Source organism: Podarcis vaucheri (assembly GCF_965113315.1).
Source record: "Podarcis vaucheri genome assembly, chromosome: Z".
Lineage (NCBI taxonomy): Eukaryota > Metazoa > Chordata > Lepidosauria > Squamata > Lacertidae > Podarcis > Podarcis vaucheri.
The window spans coordinates 9,731,681-9,749,562 of NC_138758.1; positions in this window are offsets into that span (position 1 = coordinate 9,731,681).

Sequence of the window (17,882 nt, forward strand, 5' to 3'; positions counted from 1 at the left end):
CGTATAACAGAGTGCTTTTGAAACTCCCCCTAGTTTGAGTTTCTTTCTTTCTTTCTTTCTTTCTTTCTTTCTTTCTTTCTAAGAATTTTGGTGTGCAGTATGGTGTCTGAGAAAAACAGGCTCATTTATTACGGGGAGATATATATAACATAAAGTCTGTAAATTGGGGTAAGGGCTGTAACTCAGGAATGAGGCATCACACTTCATCTGTTTCATTTTACAAAATTTATATACTGCTTGGTTTTAATGAAGCCTAAAAGCAGTTTACAAAATGAATAAAATAATAAAGCCAACTCTTTAAAAACATCCAAAAACAATTGCAATCAAAGATAAGCTACAAACGAGAACAGAACATTCTACATGTATGGATAGGCTTTCTTAAGCAAAGATGTTTTAAGTAGGCATTAAAAAAGAGCACACAGTGAGTACAGCTACCCCAACCAGGATACTCAGGACTGCATTACCTCAAGGACCACCTCTCTCCATATGAACCTACCTGGACCCTGAGATCATCCTCTGAGGCCCTTCTCTGTGTGCCTCCTCCAGGAGAGGTCTGGAGGGTGGCAACACGAGAACGGGGCCTTCTCTGCAGTGGTTCCCCATTTGTGGAATGCTCTCCTGAGAGAGACTCGCCTGGCACCTTTGTTACATATCTTTAGGCTCCAGGTGAAAACATCCCTCTTCTCCCAGACCTCTGGCTAATTAAACAATCTATGGCCTTTTAAGCTGAGTGTGGTGGAAGGTTATTGGTTTGTTTTGGTTCTTATTTTTATTTTGCCTTTTGTGCTGTTTTTTAATATTGTAATTTAATGTTGTGAGCTGCCCTGAGATCTACAGATGAAGGGTGTCCTACTAATTTAATAAATAATAATAATAATAATAATACGCAACTGACCAATTTCTTGGACAGAGGAATTTCTTGGACACAGCACCTCCCTCTTGCCAGGATTCAAGCTCAGCTTGTTCTTCCATGTCTGCCTCGCCACTGCATCCAAACACTGATTCAGGGATTGCACAGCCTCTCCTGATTGAGGAGAAATAGAGCTGAGCATAATCAGCATACTGATGGCACCTCGCCCCCTAATGACTGCTCTCAGTGACTTCCTATAGATATTAAATAACATGGGGGATAAGATAGATAACTTTCCCAAAGCCACTCTCTGGGCTTGGTCCTGAAGGAAGCAGAAGTACTATAACACACAGTTTCCTCATTTCCCATTCCCCAAAGCCAGTACAGGAGGATATCATGGACGATGGTATCAAAATCCAACAAGAGATCAAGAGGCAAAAGCAATAATCACACTCCTCCCTGTTCCACACTTTGCATGCAGATAGTTCTTGGGTCCAAACCCAGTGTGATGGCCTGGGATTTGGACTCAGAGGCTGAACCTGAGGGCTCCCAGCCTGCACAGGATTCCCCGCCTCCAGAACCAGCTGAGCTGGGGCTGGGGCACGAGCCTGAAGGGTCCTCACCTGTACTAGATCCTCAGGTGCAGGCACCAGCTGAGTCTGCTCTGGCTCCTGAGGTGATGGAAGACCCATTGCCTGCAGGTGCTCCACTCTCAGCCCCGTCAAGGGAGGCTGAGGTTGCCTCTGGGTCCGGTAGCCCTCCAGCCTCTTCTGAGCTGCAGAGGCTCAGGACAGGGAGGTGGAGGGAACTAAGTTCCCGCAGGAGGAGTGCGCGACTCCAGGCCAGGAGAGGCGAGTCACCTGTGGACTGGGGCCGCCCTATGCCTCAAGGCAGATAAAAGCCGGCCAGTCCCAGTCCCAAGTTGCGGGAGCAACATTGTTGGTTGCTAGTTCTTGCCTGAACCCTGTCCTTCTTTCCTGCCTGAGCTCTGGACCCACCCTGGCTCCCTGCTTGCATGCCTGTTCCTGACTTCACCAGACTCCCTGCCCAGCACCCAGCTTCAGCTACTACGTACTGCCTCCATGTTGCACCTTTGACCATGGACCGGACTTGGACCTCACCTCTCAGGTAACCCACGGGACCAGCACACCCAGCTCCTTCTGCATCTGGGATTGTAGAGAAGCATTCCTAGTCAAAGTAGACTTCCCTGGATGAAACAGAACAATTGTGTGACTTTGGGGTGTGGAAATCTCCTACGTTCTCCTATGTAGATTAACCTTGGATCTCAGAGGTTGCTCTTATGAGTGGAAGCACTTCCAGACTGTTTGGGGCTAAGATTCAATCACCTACAGCTTCCACAATTATTTCTGATTGGGAGGTTTTGTGAGAAGCAGGGGAGCCCGACCCATTAGAGTAAGTAGGGTGTTGCCCCACCAACCTCAGTCTGCCTTCGGCCAGAGCTCCACCTCCAGGAAAAGCCACAGTTCAGTGGCAGAAAGCCCCAGCTTCAACCCCCAGCATCGCCACGTATGACTGAAGCCCTGGAGAACTTCTGCTGCCAGTCAGAGTAGACAAGACTGTGGGCCAATGGTCTGACTCAGTGTGTGCGGCAGCTTCTTCTGCCTGCCTTCTGACTTACACAACCAGTCCAGGAGACATACTGCTTGCTAGCTTCCTCCTGCTTAATTTCAGTATTGCAGCCCAATAACTCTGCAGAGAAGAGGATGGGGGCAGGCCTGGCATTAGTTGGCTCTGCCTGTTTCCATCTACCGCTGCTATCTCTGCCTTCCACCCACCCACCCAGTCCTAATAGGCACCAACCACTGCTGCCGAGGAGCTCAGACTTTTTGAGATGCGGTAACTAATGGATGCGGGTGGCGCTGTGGGTTAAACCACAGAGCCTAGGACTTGCCGATCAGAAGGTGAGTGGTTCAAATCCCCACAACAGGGTGAGCTCCCATTGCTCAGTCCCAGCTCCTGCCAACCTAGTAGTTCAAAAGCACGTCAAAGTGCAAGTAGATAAATAGGTACCACTCTGGCGGGAAGGTAAACGGTGTTTCTGTGTGCTGCTCTGGTTCGTCAGAAGCGGCTTAGTCATGCTGGCCACATGACCCAGAAGCTGCACGCCGGCTCCCTCGGCCAGTAAAGCGAGATGAGCGCCGCAACCCCAGAGTCGTCTGCATCTGGACCTAACGATCAGGGGTCCCTTTACCTAACTAATGGGAACATGCACTGTGGAAGTGCAGGATAGCACTTGGCTGGGTGCAACATCATCTAAACTCCTCACAAAGAAATCAGAGCAAGGGCTCAGCAAATAGTTGACACTGTCAGATCTCTCTGCAAAGAAAAAGGAAGAATGACATGCCCCAGTGGTTTGGTTGGAATATTCCACTAGTTTTAGCAGGAAAGTACGGTATGTGTCTTTCTCTTTTTCAGCACCAGGAGCTGTTCACACACAAAAAAGTGAAGCCCTTATGGAGTTCCCCATAGTAATGACTTACGTTTTCATTTTTAACCCTTAATCACAGATTGATTTACAGATGCTACAGTGGGCAGCTAGTTCTTTGATTAATGCCAAATGTGGTCAGGTGTACACAGGGGGAGCAACTCTATCCTTTCCTGTCTGAGTCCCTTGGCAGTTGAGGTTTTTGTAATAAAAAAATGCAATTTGTAGTAATAGCTGCAGAACTTTTAGAAGAGGAGGAGGAGGAGGAGTTTGGATTTGATATCCCGCTTTATCATTCCCTTTAAGGAGTCTCAAAGCGGCTAACATTCTCCTTTCCCTTCCTCCCCCACAACAAACACTCTGTGAGGTGAGTGGGGCTGAGAGACTTCAGAGAAGTGTGACTGGCCCAAGGTCACCCAGCAGCTGCATGTGGAGGAGCGGAGACGCGAACCCGGTTACCCAGATTGAGTTTATCGCTCTTAACCCCTACACCACACTGGCTCTCCAGTGTGGTGTAGATCCTAGAAGGAGGAAAGAGAGCATTTAAATAATTTGCACAAATTCAGTGCAGTCCTCAATAGACATCCCAGTGTGTGTCGAGTCTCATGGCAGGGAGAAATATATGAATTTAAGAGGTTACCTGTACTTTAAAATGAAACATGTTTAGTGTACGGGGGGGGGGCTGTTGGTGTTGGTGAGTGTGCTGGTTGAGTCTGAAAAAACAACAAAAAACAGCAGTTCCCAGACTTGAACTGCCATGATAAATACATTAAAGCAGCAATACTAACCCCATTGTGGCAAACTGGATGCTAGACTGGGACAGCTTTGGTCTGATCTGACAGTGCTCTTTTTAATTTACTGAAACTTTTCTAGAGCTCAAGGTGCCTTTCTGAAGGGGAAGCTGCTCTCTATACCCATTGCTCTGGTCTTGGTCCTTTCCAGTTGGGAAGCATATCTGGAGCAGTAATCCACACTGAAGGGCACCAGAAATAGACTGGCTAAAATTCTTACCCAGTCTCCAAACTAGCCTTTCCCTGCTTCGGCGCCCTCCAGAAAATTCTGGACTAAAACTCCCCTCAGCCCCAGTATGATGTCCACTGGTGGGAAATGTAGTCCAACAGCAACTGGAGGCAGGGCCGACCCACCCCTTAGAGAAGGTGTGGTGACCGCCTCAGGCAGCTGGATCCAAAGGAGGAGGAGATTCTGATAGGAGCTCTTTATTTTCTTTGTTCCTGGTGGTGATCTTCATTCCCCTCAGTGGCGTAGCGTGGGGGGTGCCAGGGGTGCCGGCCGCACCGGGCGCAACATCTGGGGGGGGCGTGAGTCCAGAGGGAAGGGACAAGTTCCTTCCTCCGCCTGGCTCCCCGCCGCCACCGCCAGCCTTGCGCCCTAGCGCGCGCGCCCCCCGCCGTCGCTGTGGCTGCGCTCCGCTCACTGCTCGCAGGAGGAGCAGCCGCTGCAGCAGCGCCGCCGCCGCCACCAACGCCTGGCCGGGCACGGGCAGCCTCTGCACCCTGCCGCCGCCGCCATCCCCTCGGCCCAGCCACAGGCGGCGGCTGCTTCTGCCTCCATCCTCCTCCGGGCAAGCAGCGTTGTTTGCGCGGCAGCGCCAGCGGCAACTCGCAGGTTAGGGGTTGGGGGGGCGCAAATTACTTGCCTTGCCCCGGGTTAGGGGGCGCAAATTACTTGCGTTGCCCCGGATGCTGACAACCCACGCTACGCCGCTGATTCCCCTCTTCTTCCTTTTGTGGCTTGCCTCAGGTGCTAAAATGTTTTGGGCTAGCCCTGCCAGAGGACACCAGGTTGGGAAAGGCTGTGCAAAATAAACATTTTCAGGTATAAGAATGAAGCATACCTCCAATTTTAACTCAGGGTTGGGGGAAGCTAATTTCAGAGATGAATCCACAGCTATCATAATTCTTCAGTGTCTCAGTCCAGAGTAATATGTGTAGCTTCTGAGAGGCTAGTGCTATTGTGACAAAGCATTCTTTCCCATCATTAAATTTCAAACTTCTCTAACTGTTGAGTGGTCTGTAGGACCATTTAAACGCAAATAATGGCTTGCTAGAAACCCAGCGCGGGTGGCGCTGTGGGTTAAAGCCTCAGCGCCTAGGGCTTGCCGATCGGAAGGTCGGCGGTTCGAATCCCCGCGGCGGGGTGCGCTCCCGTTGTTCGGTCCCAGCGCCTGCCAACCTAGCAGTTCGAAAGCACCCCCGGGGGCAAGTAGATAAATAGGTACCGCTTACCAGCGGGAAGGTAAACGGCGTTCCGTGTGCGGCTCTGGCTCGCCAGAGCAGCGTTGTCACGCTGGCCACGTGACCCGGAAGTGTCTCCGGACAGCGCTGGCCCCCGGCCAATAGATGTGAGATGGGCGCACAAACCTCAGAGTCTGTCAAGACTGGCCCGCTCGGGCAGGGGTACCTTTACCTTTACCTTTAGAAACCCAGAAGTGTTATTTCTCGTTGGGGATAGGATGACTCCTGAACTGCAGCGTTGTCAACACAGGTCAAACAGCTATTTCTCTTTCAAAGCAAGGAGTTGAATGCACTTAACCTATACATCTCAACAGTCCTGATAAAACCAGGACACCCTGCTTTTTCACAGGAGAGCATGGTGCCCATTTTGGGCAGTGCAATCTCATGTCACAATCTCATTCAGGGGGGATGCTTTTGGGGGGCTGCAGTCCCACACAGCTCACATGACTTGTGCAGGAGCACTGCCCCGGAAGACGTGCATCCCAGTTTTTTCACCTCAACATGTTTGAGGGTATGATTAGCCCCCCACCCTTACTAAATACTTAAAGTAATATACTATTTAAACACTTACAGCTTCCCCCAAAGAATTCTGGGAACTGTGGGTTGTTAACAGTGCTGAGAGTTGTTGGGAGACAGCCATCCCATCTCTCTCACAATTCCTAAAGTGGTTTAGCAATCAATCAATCTATCTATCTATCTTCCCAGGGAACTGTATCTCTGTGAAGGGAAGAGAGGTTTCCTAACTACTCTCAGCACATTTAAAGACTACAGCTCCCAGAATTCTTTGGAAGAAGCTATGATTGTTTAAACTGGTTATAATACAATGGTACCTCGGGTTAAGAACTTAATTCATTCTGGAGGTCCGTTCTTTACCTGAAACTGTTCTTAACCTGAGGTACCACTTTAGCTAATGGGGCCTTCCACTGCTGCCACCGCGCCACTTCTGTTCTCATCCTGAAGCAAAGTTCTTAACCCAAGGTACTATTTATAGGATAGCAGAGTCTGTAAGCTGAAGCATCTGTAACCTGAAGTGTCTGTAACCTGAGGTACCACTGTAGTGGTGTAGATGTGGTCTTAATTGTGCAAAAGCATTTGAGGAGGCTGTGGTGAGTAGTGTGGCTTGAGGGGAACATGGCCAGGGCCAGATTCAGAAGTCTGCATTTGACTTCTGGGTCTGAGGTTCCACTACTCCTGGCTTATGACAAGAGTGATTTACTTAGAACTATAGGTGAAATGAAAAGAAAAGTGTCCCTCATTAATTATGGCACCTGTTTCTGAATGTACTTAAGACGGCTAACTCATTTTACTGCCCCAAGTCTTTGATCATTCCTTGCCATGGAGAAATTAAGCAGGTTTAGCTTTATCTCACTGCCAAAAAAACAAAACAACCCTCAATTGTTTAACTTCTGTTCCCATGTGAAATCCCTTGCTTTTTGATGTTTTATCTTGCTATGTATAACAAGGCATTAGTTCACAAGGAAAGCTGTTTCCCCTGTTTTTAATGCCAAATGAAAAGAAAAGTCTGTGTCACAAAGCTGATGGTCAAGGAAGTGGGCAATAAATAACAGTTAGAAAAGTTATATACAGTATCACCATTTACATATTGGTACTGAAATTTTAAAGTCTGAAAACATATTTATTTAATTTCGTTTTAATTCCAGCCTTTACATTTGTTCCCTTCCTAAGACATGTGACAATGCATTAAAGTAAGATACAACTAAAAGGCTAACACCTTCTTGAGAGAACCTTTCCACTGTTACTTGTTGACATCTGCCCGTCTTGAGAGCCAATGGAGTGCATTTCTGGGGGTGAACTCAAAATGCTGCGTGGGCAGCACTGAAGTGACCTCCACAGGGTGCAAGCCTGGGTAGCGTGAATGGAGATCCTGGACTGCCCAGATGACAAGACCCCCCCCCCCTCTCGGCCTTGCTGGTGTGGTCCAAAGGAAAGCAGGGCAAGATGTTTGTCACCATCTTAGCTTCAGGAGTTGCTGGAAGGAGGTGTACAAGGCGCCAACCAATCATCTTAGGGACTCCACTCTGGATTTGTGTGGGGCTTACTCCTTAGCTTTTTCTTCTCTTGAAGGTGTTCCATAAGGTTTAGATTAGAGTCTTTCTTCTCCTAGAAGAAGATCTTCTTTCTTCTCCTACCTTCCCCAGTTGACGAGCCCCACCTGCCCCTCATTTCCCTCTGCAGCACAAGCAGAAACCATGCCTGTGGACATTGTTCAAGTATTGGCAATGGCAATCAGCATTCGATACTTTAGTGTATGAAAGTGCAGTCGTGTGGCAGGTATGCATCATTTACGTTTTAAAATGTGACTTTTAAAATATTGTATAAGAATAATCTCAAATGTTTTTGAGTGCCAAAACATTTGAGTGAGGTTTTATCATACTGCATTGCCAAAAAAAGCATAGCTATTCTATACATTGTATTGTTTGTCAAATGATAGGTTTTATTTATATTAACATATCCTATATTGGTGTCTGAATCTAACTTTTTTAAAGAAAGTCAGATTTTTCTTTTTGATTTTGGTTGATAGTTTTAAAAAATATGCAAAATGCCAATGAGATTGAAGGGTGGGTGGGTGGGTGTGCAGTGAAATCTTTGCTGGATTATATTACTGTATTGTGAATAGGCAGAGCTGTTTCAGTTGCCATAATAAAATGTAATTTTTCCACAAATCATGCAATCCCAGCTAGCCCTCCCCTCCCAAATCATTTTAAGAAGTGTCCCATTGAAAAATTTACAGTTCAATCCTTTACATGTCTATTTGGATGAGAGTCTCATTGTGTTCAAGTTACTGATTTCAGGTAAAAAGACTGTAGCCTCAAGACAGCACGAATCAAAGCATTAAACAAGCGCTTACTATTATTTTCTGTTCATGCCAAGGAGGTTGAAATAAGCTCAACTTTGGCTAGTGTGGCCTGGTGTGTTTCTTCTGTAATGGCTTACCAAACTGAGCTTGGACTGGGGTTCATTTGGAGACTCATTACAGACTAATTGCTTTAGTGGTGTTTTGAGTTAAGATATTGCTGAGATCTGTGAACCATTTGTTGATGCATTTGTGAATGGTCAGACTCCTATTAAAGTTAATCAGCTTAAGCTTGCTTTGTGGTCTGTGGTCCCCAAGTATGAAATGTCTTAATGAAACAGAAGTACTTTCCTCTGGCTGATTATTCTCCCACAGCTTTGAGCGAAACACTTTGTTAAAAGAATTTGTCTATATTTTAACTTTTCTGAAAGGAGGCAGTGGAATTTCCTTTAGTATAATTACCTCTGTCTCACCAACCTTCATCCTGGTCTCAAACTGTCTCTGTAAAACTTCATCTCTGGTTTTCTTTCTAATGCACTGAACCAGGACATCCCTTGGCACCTTTCTTAGTTTTGCATAGAGTGAGTTGGTTCCGTGTGCCTTGTCTATCTCTCTTCTTAAAAACTGAAGTCCAAGCTTTTTTTCTTTTTAATCCCGCCTAATGGGAATTAAATATAGGGAAATTATGAACACATTAAAACCAATTTTAAAAGGCAGGGGAATAAAATAGCATTTTTATTTTCTCTTTCTAAGTGTGGCAAAAAGCATTTGTTAAGTCTGTTTTGGTGAAGCGATCCAAGACTTGGAGACTGGAAAGCACCTTTTTCATTAGGAATGGAGTACATTTTCATTAGGAATGAATTTGTCACTCGCTCTGACAAATGAAAGGGTGAAATCTCACCCATGTTATATACAAGCATCTTATTAGCAGCACGAGGTCTTTTTTCTGGGAGGGGATGCAGGGGTATGCATACCCCAAAACATTGTGTGAATCTAAATTTGGCCTCATTGAGGGGCAGTATTTCAATATGAGCAGGAAAATGAGAGTACCCCTAAACATTTTTAAAGAAAAAAACCCCTGAGCTTATTTGCTCTGTTTACATGTCTGTCTGTCTGTCTCCCTCAGTTCCACATTGATACATGTCTAGCCAACTTCTGTATTTTGGGGTCCCCAAGATCAAAGGCAGCATGCAATACATTTTCAGCACCTACCCATAAGGGAAGGGCGAGGGGCTTCTGCAGCCCAAAATGTTTTCAAGTGCAACCTTCAGGGACAGATTGTGTGTATAGCAAAGATGTCAGAAGACTGCCCTGTGAGCCTGTCTTTAACTTTGCCTCTGCACATTCAGTTTTCATACAGAGATAGTGCTAACCTACCTTAGTAGATAAATAGGTACCGCTTACCAGCGGGAAGGTAAACGGCGTTCCGTGTGCTGCGCTGGCTCGCCAGATGCAGCTTTGTCACGCTGGCCACGTGACCCGGAAGTGTCTCCGGACAGCGCTGGCCCCCGGCCTCTTGAGTGAGATGGGCGCACAAACCCCAGAGTCTGTCAAGACTGGCCCGTTCGGGCAGGGGTACCTTTACCTTTACCTTTACCTTAGCAGAACGTTTGTAGTTTTAAGTCCTTGATGGAGACAGTAGCTGACTCACTGATAGATGGAAGGGAGAGTACTTGGCCCTCAAGCAAGAGGGAGGAACGGGTCACAAATCTTGCCTTGCCATGTCATCTGAATGTGGTTTGTTTCTTCAGGCCACAATCCTATGTTTGGGTTTAGTGGTGGGTCATTCCCACTTGCGCTGGTGGAGGGGGTGGCTGCAGTGCTTGGGGGCGGGGAGTGGCAGCATGCATAGCTCTGCTGCCTGTTCCTAGTGGTTCGTGGTTTATGGCTTCCTGTAATGTGCAAATGTGGTCAGTGCATTAAGGCAAGCCATTTGATAACTATGGGCATACGTTTCAGCTGATTTTAATACTGTATTTTTATGGCCCATCCTGGGACCTTATGGTGAAGCACGGTAAAGAAATCTGATTAATTAAATAATACACAACACAATGCACACCTTTTATCTGTTACCATATGTCCACAAATGGCAACAAGGAAAATAAGATGAGTTTGACACCACCTGCTGACAGCTTGCAACCTCCCCCCCCCCAAAAAAAACTACTTGATAAAGGATGTGGCCCTTAACTGCCCATCCCTATTTGAAATGTCTGGGCAATGTTTTGAAGTCTGTATAAAAGTCCATATTAACCCCTAGAGAGCAATCCTAACTATGGACAGCTGGTGTAACTTACACTAGTGTAAGTTACACTGGCGTAAATTACCCTTATCCAAACTCCATTCAGGAAGAATGTGGAAGAACTTGACTTGTAGCACCCTTTTTAAGGGCTATGTCTTGCCAGATTGCTAGGTAAGGTGACTGAGGAAAGACATTGTCCCTTCCCAGCTCCCGCAACACCCCTGTTTTGGCATTTATGCAAGTTACACTGGCTGAACCTCAGCAGACTGGTTTCAGAATCCAACCTTCTTCTTGGCGAACTCTGCGAATTGTCACTCTGATCTGAGGAATAGAGGCCTCCTAACAATTCTCAGTGCATTTAATAAATGTCCCATCAATTTGTTATCTCAGGATAGGTTTGCAGCATAAAATAACAACATCCAAAAGATCATAGCAACCAACAGAATGAAATGGCTTAAAGTGTCCACGAAAATTAAACCTCAACACTGAATACTAAAGTTTGTACCGGTATATCTACTGTTCAAGGACACATTCCTTGAGCAGAAGCCTTTGAAGGTGCAGAGCAGGGCTGGCAGTGTGTGTGTGTGTGTGTGTGTGTGTGTGTGTGTGTGTGGCTTAGGCAGCCACCCTGAGACCTAAGCTTGGGTATTGTGTACAGCAAGCAAATCTGCAATGGATTTCTTCGAGCCAAGCAGAATCTGACTAACGCGACATTCTCTCACCCACGCAAAAGTTGCGAGGGATTTGACTTCCGAAACTACACCACTCATCTTTAAGCTTACTTCTCATATGTAATAAATTCTTTAATTTGTAGTTTGATTACTGGCGCTACTCATCTTGTCACTTCAGTGCAGCATTATCCTGTGCTTCTACAGAATATAAATTAGCGACGTCTCTCCTCCAGACGGAAGTTTGATAAATTTTCTAACTGATATACATGCAGAGCAGAATCCTCCAGGAGTTGCCCAGAAGTGATTTAAATGACAAGATTTTGGACTTTATTATTACGATTAAGTTCCCACCATCCCTGCCAAGAGAGAAGTTTTTTTATTTTTTATTTTTTGTCAACTCCTGCACAATCGCAGAGGGCTATAAGTAGTATTGTTTTATAGTGGTTTATTTTACACATATTGCCACTGGATGCAATCGTGTATCTAATATTTGTAGGAAGGAAATAGAGGTTGTGAATAATTTCAGTAGTAGTGCTTCTCCATGACAGCCATTTGTCTGGCCTTGTGCACTTTTGGATCAAGGCCCCCAGAGCTGTCACTGTGCAGCAGGAATGATGCTGTCATCTGTCAGAGTGCCAGGATAATGGACCCTCCTTGAGTTGACAAGTGAATTAGGTGATAACAAGACTCCTTAACTTGTTTGTGACAGTTTGGTATACAGTGAGGATGGGAGCCTGCGGGCTTCTAGGCGTTAGCGGACTCCAATTCCCATCAGCCCCAGTCAGCATGGCCAATGGGCAGGGGTGCTGGGAAACTTAGTCTAGCAACATCTGGAGGATTCTGTCCCTCTGGCACAGAGCAAGTGTGAGAGTGAGAAAAAATCAACAGAGGTTGGGCACCTCTTTCCCTTTCTTTCCTGCAGGTCCTACTTCAGACTAGCAGTTTCAGTGGCAACACTCCCCTGTAAAAATGTTTGCATTTCTAACGAAAAAGCTTTAGGTTTCTGCAATTAAGTTAGATCAAAGCACTCATTCGCCCTACCACAACAAATCCACTTCAAAACAACAACAGGCTTTCTGCTATTTTGAAAGTGATGGTGCAATCCATTGAAAAGTGTAGGATGATCAAATGATGAATGGGAAGATGCAGAAACACCTCATAAGCAAATCAGGATGAATGCTCACCATGACTTTGCTTCACAGTGGCCAACCAGATGCTTTTGGAAAGCCAGTAAGCAGGACCTGAGCACATCAGCACCCTTATGCACTTGCAATTCCCAACAACTGGTACTCCGAGTAGCTATTGATAGTCTTCTTGTTCCTGACTTTGCCTGATCTTCTTTAAAAGCCATCCAAATGGCTTGTGGCAGCGAGTTCCATAGTTTAACTGCGCATTGTGTTAAGTAGTATTTCCTTTTGTCTGCCCTGAATCTTCCAACATCCAGTTAATTGGATGCCCATGAGTTCTAGTATTATGTGAGAGGGAGAGAGAAAAAACACATTTCTCTATCCATTTTCTCTACCCCATGTATAATTGTATACACCTTTGTCATGTTCCTCCTTACTCAATCTATCTTTAAATTTAAAAACTCCAAAAGTTGCAAAGCTTTCCTCATAGGGGAGTTGCGTTGACAACAATATTATCCTATCTACTAATTGCTGTGGGATGTGGGTGGCACTGTGGGTTAAACCACAGAGCCTAGTTCTTGCTGATCAGAAGGTCGACAGTTTGAATCCCTGCAACGGGGTGAGCTCCCGTTGCTCGGTCCCTGCTCCTGCCAACCCAGCAGTTCGAAAGCACGTCAAAGTGCAAGTAGATAAATAGGTACCACTCTGGCGGGAAGGTAAATGGCTGCTCTGGTTCGCCAGAAGTGGCTTAGTCATGCTGGCCACATGACCCAGAAGCTGTACGCCGGCTCACTCGGCCAATAAAGCAAGATGAGCGCTGCAACCCCAGAGTCATCCATGACTGGACCTAATGGTCAGGGGTCCTTTTACCTTTACCTTTACTAATTGCTGACGGTAGATTTCTTGGCTGTAACTTCCTGTGTCTTTGTCCATGGAGTTTTCTTGGCAGGGATACTGGAGTGGCTTGCTGGTTCCTGCTCCAGGTGGATCACCTTTGGTCAAAACTCTCCACTATGACCTGTCCATCTTGGGTGGCCCTGCACGGCATAGCTCATAGCTTCTCCGAGTTACTCAAGCCCCTTCGCCACGGCAAGGCAGTAATCCATGAAGGGGATGCTCCAACTACCGCACAATTGCACTCATTTCACACGCTAGCAAGGTTATGCTTAAAATTCTACAAGGAAGGCTCAAGCAGTATGTGGACCGAGAACTCCCAGAAGTGCAAGCTGGATTTAGAAGAGGCAGAGGAACCAGAGACCAAATTGCAAACATGCGCTGGATTATGGAGAAAGCCAGAGAGTTCCAGAAAGACATCTACTTCTGCTTCATTGACTATGCAAAAGCCTTTGACTGTGTCGAACACAGCAAACTATGGCAAGTTCTTAAAGAAATGGGAGTGCCTGATCACCTCATCTGTCTCCTGAGAAATCTCTATGTGGGACAAGAAGCTACAGTTAGAACTGAATATGGAACAACTGATTGGTTCAAAATTGGGAAAGGAGTACGTCAAGGCTGTATATTGTCTCCCTGCTTATTTAACTTATATGCAGAATTCATCATGCGAAAAAAGGCTGGGCTGGATGAATCCCAAGCCGGAATTAAGATCGCCGGAAGAAATATCAACAACCTCAGATATGCAGATGACACAACCTTAATGGCAGAAAGTGAGGAGGAATTAAAGAACCTTTTAATGAGGGTGAAAGAAGAGAGCGCAAAATATGGTCTGAAGCTCAACATCAAAAAAACGAAGATCATGGCCACTGGTCCCATCACCTCCTGGCAAATAGAAGGGGGGAAAATGGAGGCAGTGAGAGATTTTACTTTCTTGGGCTCCATGATCACTGCAGATGGTGACAGCAGTCACGAAATTAAAAGACGCCTGCTCCTTGGGAGAAAGGCAATGGCAAACCGAGACAGCATCTTAAAAAGCAGAGACATCACCTTGCCAACAAAGGTCTGTATAGTTAAAGCTCTGGTTTTCCCAGTAGTGATGTATGGAAGTGAGAGCTGGACCATAAAGAAGGCTGATCGCCGAAGAATTGATGCTTTTGAATTATGGTGCTGGAGGAGACTCTTGAGAGTCCCATGGACTGCAAGAAGATCAAACGCATCCATTCTTAAGGAAATTAGCCCTGAGTGCTCACTGGAAGGACAGATCGTGAAGCTGAGGCTCCAGTACTTTGGCCACCTCATGAGAAGAGAAGACTCCCTGGAAAAGACCCTGATGTTGGGAAAGATGGAGGGCACAAGGAGAAGGGGACGACAGAGGACGAGATGGTTGGACAGTGTTCTCGAAGCTACCAGCATGAGTTTGACCAAACTGCGGGAGACAGTGGAAGACAGACGTGCCTGGCGTGCTCTGGTCCATGGGGTCACGAAGAGTCGGACACGACTAAACGACTAAACAACAACAACAACTTCCTGTGTGTAGATCACTTATGTCATCAAAATAGCACTGCTCGTAGACAAACCAAAGGGCAGGTTTAGGAGAACCCCAAGTGACCAAAGAACAACCCGTTTTGGAAAAAATAAGGGGAAACAAAACTAGCCCAAGGGGGCGTTGAGCTAGCTCAGAATCCCCTAAACCAGTGGATCTTAAAGGGTGAGGCATGGAGAGAATGGTAAGTGTGCCAGGAAGATTCAAAGACAATTGAATAAACGTTTAAACATTTCAATGTGGTATAGTATAGTATCGTATAAATATAATTTGTTTTTGGATGAACAACTAGAAACAGTATTCACACCTCAGTTCAAGAGCATTGGCTATTCTTCTACAGTTCTATATATTGTGGTGAACAGTGATTTTCAACTCTGACAAACATGAAAGATCAGAAAAGAGTAAGGCTTCTCTGTGCTAACGAGGATGTGAGAGCTTGTTTGCCTCAAATTAGACCTAATCTAAATGAGATTACCCGGCAAAAGCAAGCTCATACCTCTCATTGAGTTTTTATACATACTTAAGGTACATACAGTGAGGGGGGGAAAGTATTTGATCCCCTGCTAAATTTGCCCATTTGCCCTGATGAAGAAATGACCAGATTCCAAAGTAGCCACCATGACCAAGACCAAAGAGCTGTCCAAGGATGTCAGGGACAAGATTGTAGACCTGCACAAGGCTGGACTGGGCTACAAGACCATTGCCAAGCAGCTTGGTGAGAAGGTGGCAACAGTTGGTGCAATAATTCGCTAATGGAAAAAACACAAAATAACTGTCAACCCCCCCCCTCGGTCTGGGGCTCCATGCAAGATCTCATCTCGTGGAGTTGCAATGATCAGGAGAACGGTGATGAAGCAGCCCAGAACTACACGGGGGGAACTTGTCAATGATCTCAGGGCAGCTGGGACCATAGTCACCATGAAAACAGTTGGTAACACACTACGCCGTGAAGGACTGAGATCTTGCAGAGCCCGCAAAGTCCCCTTTCTCAAGACAGCACATGTACAGGCCCATCTGCAGTTTGCCAATGCACATCTGAATGACCCAGAGGAGAACTGGGTGAAAGTATGCAGGTCTACAATCTTGTCCCTGACATCCTTGGACAGCTCTTTGGTCTTGGTCATGGTGGCTACTTTGGAATCTGCTGGATTGATTGCTTCTGTCCACAGGTGTCTTTTGTACAGGTACTGTAACAAGCTGTGATTGCAGGTAAGACCTCTCCCTTACAGAAGGGGCTTCTAATCTCAACTCGTTACATACAGTGAAGATACCAGGTAGCTTGACACCTGGCTGGTTGATAGGGGATCAAATACTTATTTCACTCATTAGAATGCACATCAGTCTCTGATTTTTGTCTTCTGGTTTACCTGTTGTTATTCTGTCTCTCACAGCTACAGTAAACCTACCATTAAAATTATGGACTGGTCATTTCTTCATCAGGGCAAACGGGCAAATTAAGCAGGGGATCAAATACTTCCCCCCCCACTTCACTGTATGCTTGTTTATAATATATTTTGGGGGTGTTTCGTGTTACTATGTAGCTGCACTGTTTTATACTTTCTGGATGTCCCAAGATCACACTACAAAGTAGTTCTGTTGTCTGTTATAAGTCAAGCACTGCTGGGAGTTGTTTCTTTTTGTTTTCCAGTGGATTTATCCAATTAAAAAATTGGTGTGGCACAATCAAATTTTTATTCTGAAAGTGTGGCCCAGAGAAATAAGTTTGAGAGCCAATGCCCTAAACACAGATTATCCTTTTGAGGGAAAACTGTAGGGAGGGGTGAGGAGACAAGGAATGAGAAACAGGGTGCGGGGTGGGGTTCAGCTCAAAGGCCATATTAGCTCATAGGCAGTTTGGGGGGACCGTATGACAGTCATGGGTAGAATCAAAGGTGAAAGTGGAAAGGGCAAGGGCTCTGACTCTCTTGACTTTTTGAACAGTGGGCTACTTGTCCACCCAAGTCCCAGAAGTAAATTTCATTGAATCCAACAGGACTTACTCCCATGTAAATTGGGCTAGGATTGCAGCCTGGGTTTTCTCGCTTGCTTGCTATTGCTCCAGTTCAAAGGTTTGGAAAGCTTTGCTTAACTGCTCATGTCAGTGGGAGTTTTGGTGGGAAATGAATGAAAACTCTTTCAAACCACAGATTAAACACATGGCAGATAAGCAACGGGCAGATATCTCTCCCCCTCACTTTTCAGCAAACATTATTAGGGCAGGTACGGCAATTACTGGGAATCTTGGAACTACCACAGGGAGGACTGGCAGGGTGAGAGAGGAGGGGTGTTAAATAGTGTCAATCCCAATATGAAAGAATATTTAGATTATTGCCACATTAGGCTTCTCATAGATTTAAATTGGAATCGGATTAACCTCTGGCTTTGTAAGCACATGGGGTCTGGCAAATTCTACCCTGCAGATCACTTTTCTTCTCCATTCATAGGGTTTTTTTTTTTTTTAGCTACAACAGGGAATATGTTTAACTATGGAAGTTAGAGGGAATGACCTAAGTGGCTGGACACCCAGGGAGCTGTTGTACCTAGAACAGAAAAACAGAGGTCTGGCTTGAAAAGAGGCACTGGTCATTCCAGATGGGGAAATCCTCTAAAAAGAGGATTTAGTACTACAGTTTTTCACTACCCATTGCTTTCCAACTTTTAGCAAGCCAAGGCAGATTTTTCTGAATATATTGCTCCTCTTATTCCCATCCCCTTAAAGATGTGAAAGAACGAAAGGTGTGCACCCAGAGGAGTCCACCTACTAAGCATTTCCCTGAGGCAGTGTTCTGCCCAGAACAGTGAGTCATGCAGGGTTGCAGCAGCAATTCTCAGCGTTTGTCTTGTACCTGTTTGGAAGATGGATGCTGGATTCATGGGCCAACAGAATCCTTATCTGATGGCTCCGCACATCAATGTCTTAACAAATAGTGCTATGGATACAACCCTGCCTCATATTATAATAAAATGAACACTTAAAACCATTAAATATTTTATAATGAGTAATAAATCTTACAAAATACAGATAATCTGTACCTATATCTA